The sequence below is a fragment of the Mus musculus genome, chromosome 14 (genome assembly GCF_000001635.26).
Source record: "Mus musculus strain C57BL/6J chromosome 14, GRCm38.p6 C57BL/6J".
NCBI classification, from domain to species: Eukaryota; Metazoa; Chordata; class Mammalia; order Rodentia; family Muridae; genus Mus; species Mus musculus.
Window position 1 is genome coordinate 70327624 of NC_000080.6, and position 19164 is coordinate 70346787.

The 19164-nt window shown below is 46.8% G+C and overlaps 1 protein-coding gene across 11 annotated transcripts in view; it reads right to left on the reverse strand.

Moving 5' to 3' along the window:
- Slc39a14 (solute carrier family 39 (zinc transporter), member 14) overlaps positions 1 to 19164 on the reverse strand; it is a 47986-nt gene that overhangs the window by 24157 nt on the left and 4665 nt on the right. For 5 of the 11 annotated variants that reach the window (NM_144808.4, NM_001135151.1, XM_030247714.1 and 2 more), the window contains exon 2: positions 3646 to 3743. The exons of the other annotated variants lie outside the window; for them this stretch is intronic. The gene's annotated coding sequence lies outside the window, so the exon portion shown is untranslated. The remainder of the gene's footprint in view (positions 1 to 3645; positions 3744 to 19164) is intronic. 11 annotated transcript variants of the gene reach the window in all.

Genomic DNA, 19164 nt, shown 5'->3' on the forward strand with positions numbered 1-19164 from the left:
AAAGGAGTAATTACAGACAACACAAGCACGTAACGTTGCTGGGTGGAAAATTATCTCTTGCAAAGAACATATTTCTTCAACGCTTAACAATCCCCTTTAGTTTATTGCAGTTTCTTTCTCTTCTGTTACAGTCAAGGAATTGCAAAGCTACTCCAGAGGAGTATTTATACCTATTTTTCAATGTCCATTTCTGTCTGATTATGCTTGGAAGAATCTTTGGAATACTGTCGATGTATATTTTGTTTGTGGTTTGTTTTTTGAATCAGGGTCTCTCTACTTAGCCCTTGGCTGTCCTGGAACTCACTCTGTAGACCAGGCTGGGATTCAGCTCACAGAGATATGGCGGCTTCTTCCTCCCAAGTGCTGGGACTAAAAGCATGCACCACCACAGCCCAGCAAAAGGCTAGATATTCTGAGGCCTGGAGTCGATGTGGTTTTTGCTTTGTTCTGCTTCAGCCTATTGATCGACCCCAGCGTGTGATGTGGGAATGCAGCAAGGTTAGAAAAGACAGGCACTCAGCATCACTGACTTCATCCCTTCCTCCCTTCCTTTGAAACACAGACTCACGTAGCCTCAGCTGCCCTCCATTTTATATGTAGCTGAGGCAGACTTTGCACTCCTGATGTTCCTGCCTCTGCCTCCTGAGTGCTGAGATTCTCAGAGCCACACCAGTTTATGCAATGCTGGGGACCAAACCTAGATAGATCCTTGGGCATATGAGGCAAGCACTCTGCCAACTGAGCTACATCTCAGCCCAAACTTTCTTAAGTATAGCACAAAACCTAAAACCCACTGGGCAGTGGTGGCACACTTAGGAGGCAGAGGTGGGTGGGTGTCTATCATTTTGAGGCCAACCTAGTCTACAGAGTGAGTTCCAGGACAGTCAGCTCTATAAAAAGAAACCTTGTCTCAAAAAACTAAAAACCAAACCAAACCAAAATGAAACACCCAGAACCCTACAGAAACAACTGCTGACACATCTGAACACATGAGTTCTTCTACAAACATTTCACTATAACATCTTCCTTGTTTATGGTCAAACTAACAATGACACGGTCACCTGTGCAAGTCTCTGTATCCAAAATTAGAAAGCTAGTAATTATTCTTTTCTCCATTTCCCTTTGTGGAGCTGAGGGCCTCATATATGCTAAGCAAATGTTCTACCTACCAACAGGCTACAACCCCAGCCCGAGCAGCACCCTGAAGGCACACTATTCAAGTAAAGACTGCCTCCAGAGTCCAGAGAGCTTCAAGGAGAACTATGGTGGTGCAGATCTGTGATCGGTCCCAGCTATTCAAGTGGCCAGAGGCAAGAGGATCTTCAGTTCAGGCCCTGCTTGGGCTAGAGAGTAAGTTCATAGACAGCCTAGGTACTGTAGTAGGACCCTATAGTAGGACACAAGTAAAGTGGCACATGCCTGTAATTCCAAGCATCTGGGAGGCAGAGGTAGTTTAGGTAGTCAGGAGTTTAGGCCAGCCTTAGTCATTTCATATATAGAGGCTAGCCTCTCAAGAGATCCTGTCTCACCTCCACTTCCCCCAAACAGGCCCTGCCTCCCCACCCCACCCCACAAAAGGCTAAGAATGTAGGCTGTAGGACTGAACCCGAATCACATAGGGGTGGTGGTTCCTGGGGTGCTGTACACCCACAATCTCAGCCCTCAGAAAGCTGAAGCAGGAGGATTACTTCAAGTTCAAGGGCAGCCTAGGCAGCAAAGGAAGATCCTGTTTGAAACTAGCAAAAAGAGAATAACTATCTCATCTCAGTCCCTACCCATTCATTGAATGAGCATGGTCCAGAGGCCTTACCCACCCAAGGCAAGCTATCTTTGGCCTTTCTTCACTCAAGGCAAGAGCCAATGAACAACTGGAGTTGAACTGAGTACAGATGGAATACAGCCTCATTCTCATTCTCGGCTCCAGGCATTCAAGGATTGTATTATTCCATTCCCCCCCCCCCCCATCAAACCACTTTACAGTTTTCCTACTTCCTGTTCCAGAACCTGAGCCTCAAGCTATGGCATCCCAAAGGCTACCCAGGGTAGGCAACATCCAGACAGCACAGGAGTGACAGGGGCCCACTCATTCACCCCAAGAAATCTCAGGCTGCTAAAACAGGAAGAATGGAAGACCATTAAAAAGGAAAAAAAGGTCAATGGTAACCCAGGAGCAGGGACCAGAATCAGAACCAGCAGCCTTGAGCTCACCACACAAATATCTGCTGATCTCCCTCACTGTGCGTCAGCACCGTGGAGAGGGGGTCATCAGGCCAGAGACTGGTGAGAAGGGCCTGGGGCAGCCAGCATAAACTGACCAGGAAGGCTTACTTAGCCCCAAGCTGGGCCTGGAATGAGTCTAATGACAGCCAAGCCCAGGGTTGGAACCAGACAAGAGGGGAGAAAAGCAGACTTCAGGGCTCAGGGCCCACCAGGAATCTGGGCCAGAACTTCTAAAATGTCCTCAGGCTGGGAAAGACAAGGAAGTGGTCCAAGGCAGGAAGCCAGCTCTTCCCACCAGAGCCTGGTGAGAGTTGCCCCGGTTCTCATCCCTCAACATTTCCCAGATTGCAAAAGTGTGGCCTGTTGTCCCTCTGAGTTCACTACTGTTTGCCAGACCAGTGTCCCACGTGTGGCCTGAGCAATGTGGTGCTCACTCACACCCATCACTTACATCACTGCTTAAGGAGACACTTCCAGCTTGTCATCAGAGTCAAATAGAAAAGCAAGGCCTGGCAACTCCCTCCACCTCACATGCTTTTTCTCACGGGCATTTCCATTGCATTCTCTTCCTGGGAGCCTCGGGTCACTCTGAGCTCCTCAACCATTTTGAATACTAAACTTCTTGGTCTTCCAACAAGCCTGCTTAACTAGATTTTTGTTTCTAAAAGGCGAAGAGGGTCCTCTAGTATCCCTTTGTCAACGCAAGCCTAGTACAGGGCTGAGCACACAAGGGGCCATGTGTAAAGAATTTCTGATCAAAGATGAGAGGTTTAACTTCCCATCTAACTAAAGTCTACAAGGCCCCTACAGACCAACAACATCTTCTACAGACAATCTATGTCAGTAAATGTTAGGACCATCTATTGTTCCTTTCTCTAAACTATTCTCTTATTGTGCATACAGAGAGAGAGAGAGAGAGAGAGAGCGCACAAATGTACAAACACATTTTTGTCTTGTCTATTATTTCCAGAATGGATTTTGCTATCATCTAACTCTCGAAGGCCTGAACATGTAGCCCAGGCTGGCCTTGAACTCATGACAATCCTACTAAGGACTAGGATTATGGGTAGGCATCATCACCCTGGGTACTTCACGTATGTTGAATAAACTAAAAGCCAGCTTATACCTACCAAAACTAAAAGCCAGTCCCTGCCCAGCACATGCCAGCTCCCAGAAGAGAAGGAAAATGAGTCCATGTTCAAGCTTAGCTATATAGCAAGTCAGGGCTACATGACATTGTCTCCGTAAATAAGAAAGAAATAAAAGCAATGGCAACTAAAATCTACCTTAGTCCAAGAGTTCATTCACTCAAGAAATGTCACTTCCTGCCAGTCACCAAGAATAAGGTGAGTCCCTGAGATGCTAATGACACTGGGTACCTTCCCTCCCAGGACTGGGAGAGTAAAGCCCACACAAGAAACTTACCAGGATGGTGAGGCCAAGGCTAATGTGCAGCTCAAGGTTTACCTGGTCAAACTGAGCCAACAGTTTCCACTCTGGATATTAAGTAGCCTGGAGACACACTGGAAGAGATGAAGAAACAGGCTGAGATCCCAGGGCCTACTCCAGAGATCCTGTTGCTGAACTATGCTGCAAGGGGTTGCTACTCAGGCGGTTGTGGCATAAAGACATCCCTGCCAGCGAACCATTCCAGCAAAACAGATGTCCTCAGTGTATCCTGAAGAAGAGAAGGCCCAGCCTCTTCCCACGAAACAGTTGCACAAGCAATGAACCCATCTAACTGGCACAATCTGAGTCACACTGGGAATTTGAGCAGCACAGGATGTCAGAGTACAGTCTGTTTTTGTTTTCTTGTGCAGTACACCTAAGCCCTAACCTAGAGAGTCATGCATGTTGGTGCTCTTGCATGAGGGCCACAGAGAGACACTGTGGTACCATGTACTCACCGTATTTGTGTGGGACCATGGAGAGTACCAGAGGGACACAGAGCTGGGGAACAGTGAATCAAAGGGCCTGGGAAGAGTGATGCACCCTGGGGCGTTAGCACTGAGGAGCTGCTGGGAAGTGGGAGGCTACCAGTAAGCTACACTTCTAGGCCAAAAATGTGTGTGTGTGTGTACACAGTGCCTGCAGAGGCCAAAAGAAGGCATCTGTTGCCATGGGACTGGAGATACAGATGGGTTGTAGGCTACCATGTAAGTGCTGTGAATGAGACTCAGGTCCTCTGAAGGAGCAGTTGGTGCCGTTAACACTGAGGCATCTCTCCAGCCCCAGGAATGTGTATTTTTGTTTCTCTACCCTTAGTAGGCTGAACCATAATTTATTTTCCAAATGAAGTGCATAATACACAGGACAGGACCACTAAGAGTAAGCTACCAATTCCATTAACAGACATCAGGGAACAAGTGAGTGTGTGCCCTCCCACCACCACAGACAAATGTTGGAAAACAGAACAATCAACCTGGTGTCAGAGGTGGCCAAGAGAGCTCCCCTAAAGGAAAGTTCAGACCCCTAGAACATGTAAAAACAAGCTAGTGGAGGGGGTGGGGGGATGGAACACTCTATCCATAGAAACTAGTAGAGAGGGAACATCTACTTGAAGTCCACAGTGACTAAGACACACAAGAAATCACACAGGGGATAGCATTAGAGGCTACAGACAACAGGCCTTGAAAGGTTCAAGAAAACATATGGTTCAATTGTGGTGCAAATCAAACCCAGCCTCAAACACTGGAGGCAAGTGTGCCGCCATTGAGGTAACCCCCTGGTACCTACTTCTGTTTGTTTGTTTGTTTGTTTGTTTGTTTGTTTGATTGATTGATTGATTGATTGATTTGTTTATTTGTAGTCGAACACTACAGTTCAGGTTGGCTTGGAACTCACTAGGTAGCCTAGGCCAACCTAAAACTCCTGGCAATCCTCCTGCCACAACTAACCAAAGAGCTGGGAGTACAGGCATGAGCTACTAGGCCTGGCATTTGCATTCTTGGCTGCATCCTGGAGAATGAACGGGCAGGGAGGCAGGCAGATGAGGAGCAGGAGATTAAACAGCAGCAGGCTCTCACAGACAGACATCCAAGTGAAAACAGAGAACCAGTTGGGTCTTAAGGGCAAGAGTTCTTTGTGTTGGACTCAGGCTCAACCGCAACCCAGGCTGGATTATGCAGACCTCAGAATTCTGCAAGCAGAATTAGAAAAGAGACCACCCCAACATTCAGGCTAAGACACATCTGCTCAACATTCCTGCTTCAGTGGGCAGGTAATTTAAGAAATGTGTACTTTAGCTTTGCAGTAAAACATACCCCAAGGGCCTTTGGCTACACTGCTTGGTGAATGGCCGAGACTATCCGCCCCAGCGCCCCTTCTCCCCCAGCCCTTCCAGTCCTCTTGCAAGCCAGTTCAAGCCCAAGACCTCCTCAAAGGCTCTAGCTGGCCAGTCTCCATGAGACACCCTGGCATAGGCCACTATTTGAAGGAAGTCATTCTTTATGTGTACAATCTTCAGGTTCACCTGAGAACCTGCTGGAAGGGCAAATTCTCTGTACCTCCAGGCAAACCAGAAACCAGGTTGGCCCAGGACTGTGGGTTTTACTTGGGAGCTCTGGCAATGTTCCTGCACACTAAAGCCTGAGGCTTGCCACTCCACTTCCATGAAAACCAAAGGGGCAATAAAAGGGACCACGTGGCTCTTTCTACCAGTATCTAACCTTCCTGACTGATCACTACTTCCTGCAGGGCACCTGGACACCCTGCACTCATGAAAAAAGAGGATTACTAAAAAACAAACAAACAAACAAAAAGTAAAGAAAAATAAACACCTATTTCCAAGTTGGGGAAGCAGGCAGCAGAAGGGACAGACAGAAATGACACCAATCCTAAACCTTCTCCTCTTACATAGCATGCTCTTTGGCCAAGGGTACATACAGCCAGTCAGTGAGTCACTGATTACTAAGCTGCAAGGCTTTCCCACATCCTCTGCCTTCTCACTGTGTGACCACAAACCGGAGCATCTTGCTTCCTGAGGTCCCAACCCAGCCTACTGACCCTAACTCAGCTTTAGCCACTAGGACTCTTCCTCCTCGTTTCCTTGCCTGACTTCCTCTCTCACTCACACACACACACACACACACACACACACACACACACACACACACACTCCGCCACCGCCGCCCGCCACCCATGTCACCCCTGCACCTTCTTATCCCCATCACTCTGGACTCAAAATCGTGCCGGAGCTGGCAGAGAGCTAGCATGTACATGCTCACCCAGCTCTAAGGTGAGGAGGGTCCAGGAGAGGAACGAGGAGGTCCTTCAGAAATAGGTCTCCACTCCATTTTGGTCCTCCCCAGCACTGCCTCACCCAACCCAGGCCCATTCTTTCCTTCCTCTTTGTCTCAGGGTCCAGGCACTTAGAATGACAGACAGGCTTACATTTTAATCAGGTTAACTGCCTTGATTGTTTCTTAACAGGGGGGGTGTTTGGCACAGCCTTCTGTTATAACCCTTCCCTCCCCAGGCATTTCTATAAGGCCTAGGGACTTCATCATGGAAGCGCATTGGGTAAGGCTATCAGGGACAAGAGAAGCAGCACAGGAGCATCTTCTAGAAGCTCCCTGTGTTGAAAGGGGCAAGGGGAGATGGTGAAGGCCCCAGCATCTTCCTGATTTGCCCATCTCCGTCCTGGCCTGACCACTGCAGAGAAGTTGAGAAGTTCAAGCACAGATGGATTCCTACCTCGAAGCCAAGCAGGCTTCTGGTTCATCCCACACAGAGCCACAGATCGGCACATGCCGTATAGATCGAGGCCACATGAGCAAACCTGCTGACACACTGCCATCTCCAGGCAATATGTGCAAAACTGAGTTCCCCAGCACTCCCTCCCCAGCCTCTCACAAACTGCCTGCCTATTAAAAAAGGATCAACATTCTAGCCAGACTTAAAGGCTTACTCTTTCCAGCTAACACGAACCCTAGCTCCAATCTGGGAAACTTTCAGATACAGAGATGAAAGAAACAGACATGAAGATAGTTCTAGGTGCTGGAGAGACAGCCTAGGTGGTAAATGTTTGCCTTGAAAGCATAAAAACCTGAATTCTACACCCAGAACAAGAGTAAAAAACAGTCGGATATAGAGGTATGTGCTACAGAGGAGGAGACAGGTGGGTTCGAGGCTCACTGGCCACCAAGCCTAGACTACTTGAGAGACGCCTTTTCAAAAAGAAAAAGTGAAGTCTGGAGGAATGACCTAATGGTTAGGGGTGTATTTTGCTTTGCAGAGGAACAGAATTCTGACCCCAGGATCCACACTGACAGGATGAAACTGCTCATCACTCAAGCTCCGGGGTGTCTAGCACCTTCTTCTGGCTGCCACACTCACACTTACATACACACATGTACACATAATTAAAAGTAAATAAAATTGTTTCCAAAAAGAGTGGGCAACACCTGAATAACACCCCAGGCTGCCTTCTGGCCTCCATACACAGGTACGTGCAAATGCATACACCAGTGCACATATATACAACACACAATTACTTATAGAAGCATCCTTCATCAAAAAGCCTGTGGACAACCCAAAGGCCCCTGAGCCAGAAGGTCGGTAGAAAACCTTCAGGGGATTCTCAGGATGGAACTGGGTGGGACAGAGTGCACACAGGGAGTTTTTTTTTAACAACATGTGACACTATTTGTAAGAGACCCCACCCACCCCTTCTAGGAAGGTCTGGAGAGCTTGTCTGAATCTGGACCACTGCACAGGAAACTTCGGGGGCCAAGAACCCAGCTACGTTTCCTAGTAATGCCAAAGGAGCAGGAGGAATCTGACATGGTAGTTACTGAAAAATCTCTGACCTGGCCTTCAAGAGTTCTGTCTGTCTGTCTATCTGTCTCTCTCTCAGATTTATTTATTCTTATGTACATTTGGTATTTGGTCTACATGTCTGTCTGTATGAGAAAGTTGGAACACCTGAAACTGGAATTACAGACAGATGTGAGCTGCCATGTGGGTGCTGGGAATTGAACCCGGATCCTCTGGAAGAGCAGCCAGGGCTCTTAACCGCTGAGCCTTCTCTCTAGCACGAGTCCCTTGCTTAGTGTAATAGTGTAACAGATGCCTACAAACATTAATTCTACATTTAATCCAAGTGTTACTTCACTAGACTGATAGAGTGTTTTTAGATTTAACCCAGTTAATGTTCTCTCCCCCAAACTAAAATGAAATTCTAACCTTTTGTTGGGCTTTAACATTTTTAACAGACACTTTGTTTGCTGGGTGTAACGACATATGCCTTTATGCACTTGGGAGGCAGAGGCGGGCAGGTCTCTGTGAGTTCGAGGTCAGCCTGGTCTACATAGTTGAGTTCCACAGCTGGGGCTACATAGTGAGACTCTGCCTCCAAAACACAAAACAGAAGAGGAGGACAGAGATAGGTCCCTTTCTTCCCCACATCCCTGAGAAGAAAGAGCCCGAATGGCAGCTATTTGGCAATCTCATCAAAAAGAACAATTCACCTACTTTCCCCTCTGTGGTAGGGGGGTAATGGGGAGCCCCACAAGCCCAGGCTGTTTCTACAATTTCCCAGCTGTTCATGGAAACTCTGAGTTTTGTTCCCATTACGCACACAACCTCCATCAGTGTGCCAAGTGCACACAGCACTGCTGGGGGAGGGGGTTAGGGTGGCTGCCCGGAAGAGGGAGTGGATGACAATCAAGGTCATAGCCAAGCACACAGAGAAGGTGGCTCACCCATGGTCAAGGTCTCTGTCCTGGGTCTGCTGGATGTCAGAGAGTGGCAGAGGGGGGATGGGGGTGCAGAAACAGAAACACGGGAACTTTGTTCCCAGGGATGGACAGGCTGTCCTGTGAGGCCTTTTGGTCAGCTGCCCAGGTCTGGGGGAGTGGGGTGACTGTACTTTTTGCACCTTTCTGGGAAAGGATTGGAATAGTCATGGCTTGCTGCCCTGGAAGCCTTCCAGAGACCTGGTATCCAGAGAACTTGCCCAGCCTGTCACATGCAAAGTGTCCCAACTCTGGAGAAGTAGCATTGGGATACCCAAAGGCTAGAGATGTCCCACAGGCCAGGGATGGCAGAGCATGGGACCCATCTTAGGGAACACAGCCAGCCTCCCTGCAGACCACCAGGGCTGTAACTAGCCCCTAGGCTTGTGATCTAGGAAAACAAAAGAGTCTCTATGGGCTGGCAAGGGAACCAACCCTGTGACTTCCAGGAAAGAGCAGAGAAAGCACCCATAGTTCTTCTCGACTGGCAGACCGTTTGGGCTTCCAGCTAAAATTAAAAAAAAAAAAAACAAAACAAAAAAAACACCGATTGCTAGGTCAGCCACCATCCCTAATAAGTCCTCATCTATGGTAGAAGAACAAGCTCTCCCAACCCCCCCACCTCCACCAATACACGTGGACACAGCCGTAAGAGAAAAAAAAAAAAATCGACTTCTGGAATGGGTCCAGGAACAAGTTAGCAGAGGCTGCACTTAACCAATAATTTATTTTTATTTTTAATTATTTGACTTTAGTTTGGTAACAAGGATTGAACCTATGGTTTGTTCATGCCAGGTAAACACTAACCACTATATTATGTTCTTAGGCCTCTTTTTTTATTTATTTACTAATTAATTTTTGGTTTTTCAAGGCTGGGTTGCACCATATGGCCCTAGCTGTCCTGGAACTTACTCTATAGACCAGGCTGGCCTTGAACTCAAGAGATCTGCTTGCCTCTGTTTCTGGGATTAAAGGCTTGTACCATCACCACTAAAAAAAAAAAAAAATTAATTGATTTATTTTTTTTTATGTGCATTGGTGTTTTGCCTGCATGTATGTCCGTGGGAGGGTGCCAGGTCCCTGGAATTGGAGCTACAAAGAGTTGTGAGCTGCTATGTGAGTTCTGGAAATGGAAACTGGGTTGTCTGGAAGAACAGCCAATACTCTAAACTGCTGAGCCATCTCTCCAGCCCCTCTTTTTAATTTAAAAAAGAAAAAAATAATTAAAAACAAAAACAAAAAGGCAGTGTGTTTCATTAAATTGCCCAGACTGACCTCAAATGTAAGCTCACCCAGCCTCTGCTGCAAAATGCATGGGATTCCACGCCTGTGCAGACGTCTCTCAGTCCCAGGCTGGAGTCTCCTGATCCCATCTCCTAGCAGGGCAGGCATGTGGCTTCACAAACGCTAGGCAAGCACACTGCCGTGTATGTGTATCTGCAGCCTTTTGCCGTTTTGCACGTTCGTTTACTTTTATATATAATTGTGTGAGCATCTGGGTGCCACGGGGTTCATGGGAGCCGGTCCTCTCCCCCACCCTGTGTTTTCCAGGGATCCAGCTTGGTTTATTACACCACCACCCACCCACTCACTCATTGGCCTTGCATTTTATTTGATTATTTGGTTATCAGTATGATTAAACATTTTTCAAGTTTATAAGCAGTTGTATTTTTATTTTCCCAGTTGCCGGCTATGTGCCTCTCCGCATTTGTACTGAAACACACATCTTTTTCTCAGTGGTTTATTTAGGAGTCCATTGCTGAGGCTGAGCTTTTTTTTTTTTTTTTTTTTTTTTTTTTGCCTCTTTTCCAGGACTTGTGTTTGGTTGCCAGCACCTGTACTGAGTGGCTCACAACCATTGGCAACTCCATCCCAGGGGATCTAACACCCTCTGCTAGCCTCTACAGGCACTGGAATGCACATACCACCCACACACACTCCCATGGATGTACACATGCGCATGTGCATACACACATCACCTTGATGTTTAAAGAATGCCTATTCCAGGGGGAGAAAAGACTTCATTGTATATTAACCTTTGGTCACATGGTCAAATGTTTTCCTAATTACTTCCTTTTTAATTTTACTCAACTGGTGACATAATAGTCTTTCTTTTTTCTGTATTTCTTTTCTTTTTTTTTTTTTATTTATTTATTACATGTAAGTACACTGTAGCTGTCTTCAGACACACCAGAAGAGGGTGCCAGATCTCGTTACAGGTGGTTGTGAGCCACCATGTGGTTGCTGGGATTTGAATTCTGGACCTTCGGAAGAGCAGTCGGGTGCTCTTACCCACTGAGCTATCTCACCAGCCCCTGTATTTCTTTTCATGTGTATTAGTGTGTGCTTGTATGAGTTCCTGTGCATCACATTTATGCAGCAACCCACGGAGGGTACTGTATCTGTGGGAAATGGAGCTGCAAGCAGTTCTGAGCTGCCACGTGGGTGCTGGGAATTGAACCTGGGTTCTCTGCATGAGCAGCCAGTGCTTTTAATCACTGAGCCTGGGCCATCTTTCCAGCTCCTGGAGACACAATTTGCAAACAGAAGCCAAAGCAATTTCCCTTAAAGTTCCTGCTTTTACTAGCGTGATTAGAAAAACCTTGCCCAAGGCTAGCATGGGGTTCACTTTTCCTAAGCCAGGCATGGGGGTACACATCTGCAACCTCAGCACTTGGAGCAGATGGCATGAAGCTCTTCATGGAGTCAAGGCTAGCCCAATCTACACAGCAAGTTTCAGGCTAAGAGGTCGATGGAGAGACTGACAAAAGGGAGAAACAACAACAAAGACTTTGTACTCTGTAGTTACAGACATTTGAATTTCTTGCATTTAAAAACTTTAATCTCTAATCCACCTAGAGTTTACTTTGGCTTAAGAAAAATCTAATTTCGTTTTTCTAAATAATTAGCTGGTTATCCCAATATTGCTAAAGCATAGTGTCTATTATTTCTTTATCCTAAAGCACATATACTCCTTTCTAAAGCTCCTTGTGGAGTTCAGGCATCCTGAGGCTCAGGGACCTGGAAGCCAAAGTCAAGTCATCAAGCTTGGTGTCGTTTACCTACTGAGCCATCTCATCAGCCCTTAGCGTCTTCCCTGCCCCAAGTCACTGTGTAAGCCAGGCTGACCTCAAACGCACCGAGATCCACCTGCCTCCTGGACTAGAGGCATGGACCACCTCACTCTTTTCTAAAGTTTTATCTTGAGATAGGATCTTGCTTACTAAGGCCTTAGATTCGATCCCATGGTACCACCCCCAGACAGACAACAAATCACAACCTACCAAAGAAAAGCAATCTAAGTGTGCAGCAGAAAGGACTGCTACTATGAACCCGCGTAACGACATGCATCCAAAGGTGAGGAGTTAGAAAAGACTCTGGGCCAGCAAGATGGCCCAGTGGGTAAAAGTGCCTGGGACACAAGCCAGGTGATCTGAGTCTAACCCCTGAAACTCACTTACATGGGTAAATGGAGAGATCACCCTCCAGAAAAAGAAAAATGTTCTCTGATTTCCACACATGTGCCATGGCAAATGCACTCCCCATCGTACATACACATATAAACTATTGCTAAATAAACATAAGAGCTAAGAGTGCTCCCAGTCACACAGACCTCAGCCTGACCCTGGATCCCACATTATCAACTTCGAGGATCTAAGTCAAGACACAAGCCGATGGGACTTGGTTACCTTACAGCGAGAAGCAAAGGCTGGAATGGCCCCTCCCTCGGAGTAGCCAAAAAGGTGAGATACAGAATAGAAACATAGTACTTGCTATGCCACTCAATAAATGTTAGTTGTCTAGAGACAGAGTAACATAGACAAGAGAAATAAAGAAGGTCTAGAGATACAGCTCAGAGCTGCAACACTCTAGTGGTCCCTCAGCCCCAACCCTGCACTTCCTACAGGGACACCCTGCACCTGGGACGTCTGATCAGGGATGTCAGATGGGGGCGGGGGGGGGGGGCGGCTCTCAGATCTGCAACATCAAACGGGCAGGTGGGTAGCAGGAAGCCTAGGGTTGGGCTCTGAACCAGAGCATCCAGGCCTGCTTTCTGTCACAGGGCTGAAGAGCAGTATTTTTCTCCTCCCTCCTCTTGTTCATAGGTTCATGAGCCAGATTCTACAAAGGTTGTCTCCCTGCATAAGCTGAATGGTACCCACAAATCACCTCCATGGGAAACCTCAGGAATGTGATCTGAGTAAGAAGTGGGGCCTCTGCTGATGAAGTCAGGCAAGGATGTTAAGAGTAAAAGCATCAGGGGGTGGGTGGCTATGGGGGACTTTTGGTATAGCATTGCAGATGTAAATGAGCGAAATACCTAATAAAAAATGGAAAAAAAAAAAAAAAAAAAAAAAAAAAAGAGTAAAAGCATCCTGGAATCTGGATGGGCCCTAAATCCAATGGCTCTCGTCATTATCAGAAAAAGGGGAGGAGATGGGGACATACACACACACAGAATTAAGGAAGGTGGTAGAAGGACCAAAACAGAGGCTAGTGTTATGTAGCCACAAGCCAGGAAGTACCAAAGGTCCCTTCCCCACCTACTGTGACTACTCCTCCCACCCCCAAACCCCTACCTAGACCTGAAGCTGAAGACATCAGGAAGGATTCTTTAACAGGAAGAGCTGTTGGAGCAGAGCCCCACCCACACTTGATCTCAGCCTTCTGACTCCAGGAACTACAGAGAACACCGTGGTGGTTGGAAACCACCAACCTCCGGCAACCTGTCAGGAAAGCGAGCTCTAGGTAAATACTTTGGTGTTGGCATCAAGGCGGGATCACTTTAGTCAGGTTTATAGTTCTAAGATGACTCCTGTGACCCTTGCCTTCTTTGTGGGCAGCACCTGTAATTGAGATGGCACTCCTGCGTCATACCTGCAGGGAGGCTGCAGCTGGTGGCTGACAGATAGGAACTGAGACTGGTGGAGGCCCTGGCCAGCACGTAGCAGGTGGAGGTAAGAGAATCAAGAGTTCAAGGGCATCCACAGCCTCACAGTGAGTGCAAGGCCAGCTCGGGTTACAGGAGACCCTGCTTCAAAAGTTAAAAGGGAGAGAGGGAGCTGGCCTTGTGCCTACACTGGTAGAGTGCTTGCCTAAGATAAACAAAGCCCTGGCTTCCATCCTAAACACAATCTGTGTGGTGGCACCTGCCTGTGATTCCAACAATGGTGGTGAAGGAAGAAGAATCTGAAGTTCAAGGTTTAAGGCCTGCCTATGATACATGAGACCCTGTCCCAGAAACAAAAACAAGAGATATTAGGAAATAGGGAGAGAGGGTTTTCTAGGAACTGAATGTGGTCCCTGGCTAGCAACCAGAGGAAGGGAAAATCCATCCTACATCAACAAGGAGCCGACTTCTTTCCAACCTTGCAAGCCACCCTCCCAGAAAAGAACTTTGGTTGGCACTTCGACTTTAGCTTTGTAGGGCTCTTAGCAAGCTAGACTGGCCAAGAGGAATGGGAAATCACAAAATGGGTGATCACAAACCTATAGTGTTGCACTAACGTGCCTGCCACACACTTCCATTTCCTAAAAGTATGAATGGCAAGTTCTGGTCACAGGTGGTGGTGGCCCCAAGCTGAGCAGGTCTCTGAGCTCCCCCCTACTCTGGATGAACCTCCATTAGCCCGTCCTACTGACAACATCACGCACATGACTACTAGAGTAGTGAGGGCAGAGGACACTCAGGATAGTGGTTTCTGACTATGGCTGGTGTTGATTAGCTTTCACGCAGGCGGCCCCTCTGGCCTTTTAACATCAGGTTACAGTATGTTCTATGAGTTACAATACTACTGAAGCTATGAAGTTAATAAGACTATTGCTTAGGACATATGCCAAGCCAGGCAGTGTCACCTGCCTACAAAGCCAGCACTGAGGGGACACTGAGGCAGGAAGATGGGTAAGACTGAATCCAGCCTGGGTTTTAAACAGAGATCCCATCTCAGAAGAGAGACGTGGACTGGGGAGATGGCTCAGCAGGTAAGAGCACTGGCCTCAAGCCTGACCACCTGAGCTGCATCCTCAGAACCCACAAGAGAAGGCAAGAACTGGTTCTAGCCAATTATGCTCTGACCTCTGCACGGGTGTGCGTGTGAGCGCATACAAGCAGTTGATCAATGTAAAAAGAAAAACTTCAAAGATAAATGTAGCAGTTACTTAGTGTCTTCACTGCTAAGCCTTCCATTTTTCTCCTAAGTTCTAATTTAAAAGGATATACACACATACATATATACATACATGCATACACACATACATACATGCATGCATGCATACATACACGCATACATACATGCATACATACATGTCTGAGTATGTGTATGCCTCCCTTTTCCCATTTCTATCTCCTCTGTGGATACCAGCCAAAACTCTAAGCAGACTTGTCCCAGACACTCTGGCTGGTTTTGTTCTCTTTTCCTGAAGACCCTCCCCACACTCTTTCCGCAGCTGCCTGTGAATCTCTATAGCTGACATGTCCTGAGTTTCTTCCTTTCTTCATTCTCTTCCTTCCAGCAAGTGTCAGCTTTACATCACTTGGCCTGCTTTTCTCTCAAACTCTAATAAAACAGTCTTTGAGCTTTAAAACTGATAGATACATAGACAGACAGACAGACAGACAGATAGATAGATGAGGCGCAGACAGCAGAGGGCTGAGAGGGGCAATCAGAAGGGATGATATCCCGATGACACTGTAGGTACAAATGTCCCTGTTAGCCAGGGATACCAGCTTCTACCTCTGGAATCTATCATCAAGAAGTTCAGTGAGGGCCGGGCGGTAGTGGCATGTGCCTTTAATCCTAACACTGGGGAGATAGAGGTAGGAGGAGCTCAGTGTATTTGAGGCCAACCTGGTCTATAGGAAGAGTTACAGGATAGCCAAGGGCCACACGGAGGAAACCCTATTTCAAAAAACCAAACCAAAAAAAAAAAAAAATTAAAACGAAGCTCAATAAAGTCACATCTCCAGTCCACACACAGTGTGTGTTTAGGTTGGTATAATGACAAACGGTCAGAGTTTCTCACTGTTGAAGAAGGAAGCTATAAATAACAGGGGAAAGGCTTAAAAACAAGATGACTTTATGGTGTTTGGTTGAAATAAGAGGTATTTGAAGGGCTCTAGCAGGCCCGGGCATGGCAAACATGGCACCAGTAGGTTTTGCCCTTTACCCCTCTCCCCCTTGTCAAACTGTTAGATTACATTCCTAAAGCTAGTCACCTCGGTCTATTCCCTTATTTGGCCTCTTCCTTCTACTGAGGCTGACTACCAAGGTCCAGCTCTCAAAGTATTGAAGCCCAGAAATCAAAAGCCCCCTTTGGTTACCCTAATTAACATGCCCAATTAAAATTAACCAACTCATCCCAACACAGGGTTTCCCCCTTTACCTATATAAACTGCCATTTGCCTATGAGCCAAGACTGTCCCCTATGCAGAGATAGTCCTTTGTCCCTCAGGGACAATATCACTTCCTCTCCCTAGTTCCTTTTCCCTTCTCCCACGTCCTTTGTCTCTTATTCCCTGTCCTTTGTCCCTCTGGGGCAAATCTCCATTGTGCTGAGAACTTGGTTGTGGTGTGTCCTGTGCCGATCCCAGTCCTTTCAATATTAATATAGACATGAATTAAAATATAAACAGAGGGGCTGGGACATAACTCAGTTTGCAGCATAACTGGCCTAGCTTTGGTGGTGGCGCACACCTTTAATCCCAACAGTAGCAAAGCAGAGGCAGGCAGATCTCTGTGAGTTCGAGGCCAGCCTGGTCTATACCTTGAGTTCCAGGACAGCCAGGGCTACACAGAGAAACTGTCTCAAAAACAAAACAAAACAAAACAAAACAAAACAAAAAAGTCCAGGGCTGAGTAAACCACACATCTGTAATCCTAGCAGAATTAGAAATTCAAGGCCATTCTCAATTACATAGCAAGTTAAGGCCAGCCTTGGCCACATAAGACCCTGCCCAAGATTTTTCTAAATCATCCGCATACACAGAGGTACAAGTACATACATATCGGTTAATATCATTATGCATTCCCTGCTTTGTCTACTAAAAGGGTAATGGCACATCTAGCACATTAGACTTTAGACTCTCCACCAGGCTAGTTCAAGAAGGGGTGGAGGAGGGCAGTGGTAAGATGAAGGATTATCTTGTGACATTAAAAAAGTAACTGCTAGGGAAGCAGAAGACAGGGGCTTATCTAAAGAGCACAAGGGATGACAAGGAAACTCTTCAAAGGGGCAGGGATAGGTGCAGCTCTTCGGGAGAGCATTTGCTTCCAACAAGGGAGCTCTTGGTTCAATTGAGGATAGAAGGAAATGAGAGGGGCGAGTCATGAATAATGACCGCGAGATCCTACCCCACAGAATCAAATCTAACACGAGGGGCAGTTCTCCCTTTCAGCAGAATCCCAACTAACAAATGCAGCAGGAAAGACAGAAACGGAATCATTAGGCAAACACACAGTAACTACTGTGCAAACAAGGTCCGCAGATGGATGCCACAGTTGGCGGGCCATGGTACCCGGAGAAACAGGACTGTATAGTCTCAAAGCACTGGCTGCAGTGACAAACCGGAAGGCAGGAACTAGTGAGGAGCTGTGGCACACACCAGTTTAATCAAGGAATCAGCAAACACCATAGGTAGGAACTTCGTCCAGTTTCCTGATGGGTCTAAATCTCAGAACAAGGACTGATGGCTCTGTGTAGAAGTGTCCTGGGCCTCAGCCTGGGATGACCACAGAGCAGGAGGCCCTGTTCCTAGGAAGAACTAACCTGGCTCTACCCCTCCTCTCTCCTCCCTGTGGTAAAGAAGAGCCTAAATGCAAGATGGTCCCTCCCCAGGGACCCTGAGTAACTCACTGGGGGAGTGGGGGGTGGGGCAAAACAAGATCACTCGGCAAGTAAAAACACTAGCCCACAAGCCTAACATCCTAAGTTCAAGTCCAGAGCTCCTATCATAAGATTCGGATACCATGTGTGAAGACATTCATCTGTAATCCTAGCACTCCTTCGATAGGATGGGAGGCACAGACAGAGGAATCTTCCAGAAGCTTGCAGAACAGCAAGCTTGGAGTATGCAGCGAGGGGAGAGGTAGAAACAAACAAACATACAAATAAACAAACAAAGAAGCACGGGTGGAAAGACAGGACAACCCTGAAGTTGTCCTCTGACTGCCACAAGCTGTGGTGTTCTCTCTCTCCCTCTCTCTCTCTCTTTCCCTCCCCCTCCCCCTACCCCTCCCCCTCCATGTGAGTGCACACACACACACAATGAATGCTTATTATGATTCTCTAAAAAGCAAATCACCACTCTTAGACAACACTCTTGCTCAAAATGTAAGACCACACCCTAGGGAAAAAAAAAAAAAAAAAAGACCAGGGCTGGGAGGAGACACTAAGGAGAAACTCAGTGTGAGGTGGGCAACACATCAGACCCTGGACACAGAGAAACAGTATCAGTGCAGGGACTGTGACATATTAAAAAGACTTAAAGCTTATGATGCTGTGCCAATATTTGACTTCGTGCTCTTGGTAAATGGACCCCGGAGTAAGGAAATCTATTTCTACAACTCCTGTGTACATCTAAAGTCAGTATCCTAAGTTGAAAATAACAGCTGGGTGTGGTGGCGCACCTGTAATCCCAGCATTTAGGAGGATCACTGTAAGTTCAAAGTCAGTCCAGGCTCCATATAAATTCTAGGCATGAGATGAGGCCCTGCCCTTAGAAGGCCTCCAGCTCCAGGGAAACTAATGACTTCCTCTGGCCTCCAACTACTTCTGCCCAAGCACACTCATAAGGTTAAAAACAAACAAAAAAACAAGACGTCAAAATAAGTAAATAAAGTGAAGCCTAATAGGGAATGATATTATCGCCAACAAGCCTATACTTGTGGCTCTCAACCATCAGTAAGTCCAGCTCCAGGGGAGCCCTACACCCTCTCCTGGCCTCTATGAGCACTGCATGAGAGTGGTGCAGGAAAAGAAAACCATTCATACACATAAAATTAAAAAATTTAAAGCATGAAAATGAATAACCTACCGGAGTAACAAAAGTAAACCAGAGAATTACTAGTTCAAATTAGGGGTTACCTAAAAGAAATAGGATTCTAAATACAGTTTGGAAATGCCTTTTTTTTTTTTTAATGAACGCTAACTAGACGGTTGCATCTAACCTTTTGCTAAGGCTGTATTTAACTATTTGCATAGGGATTCC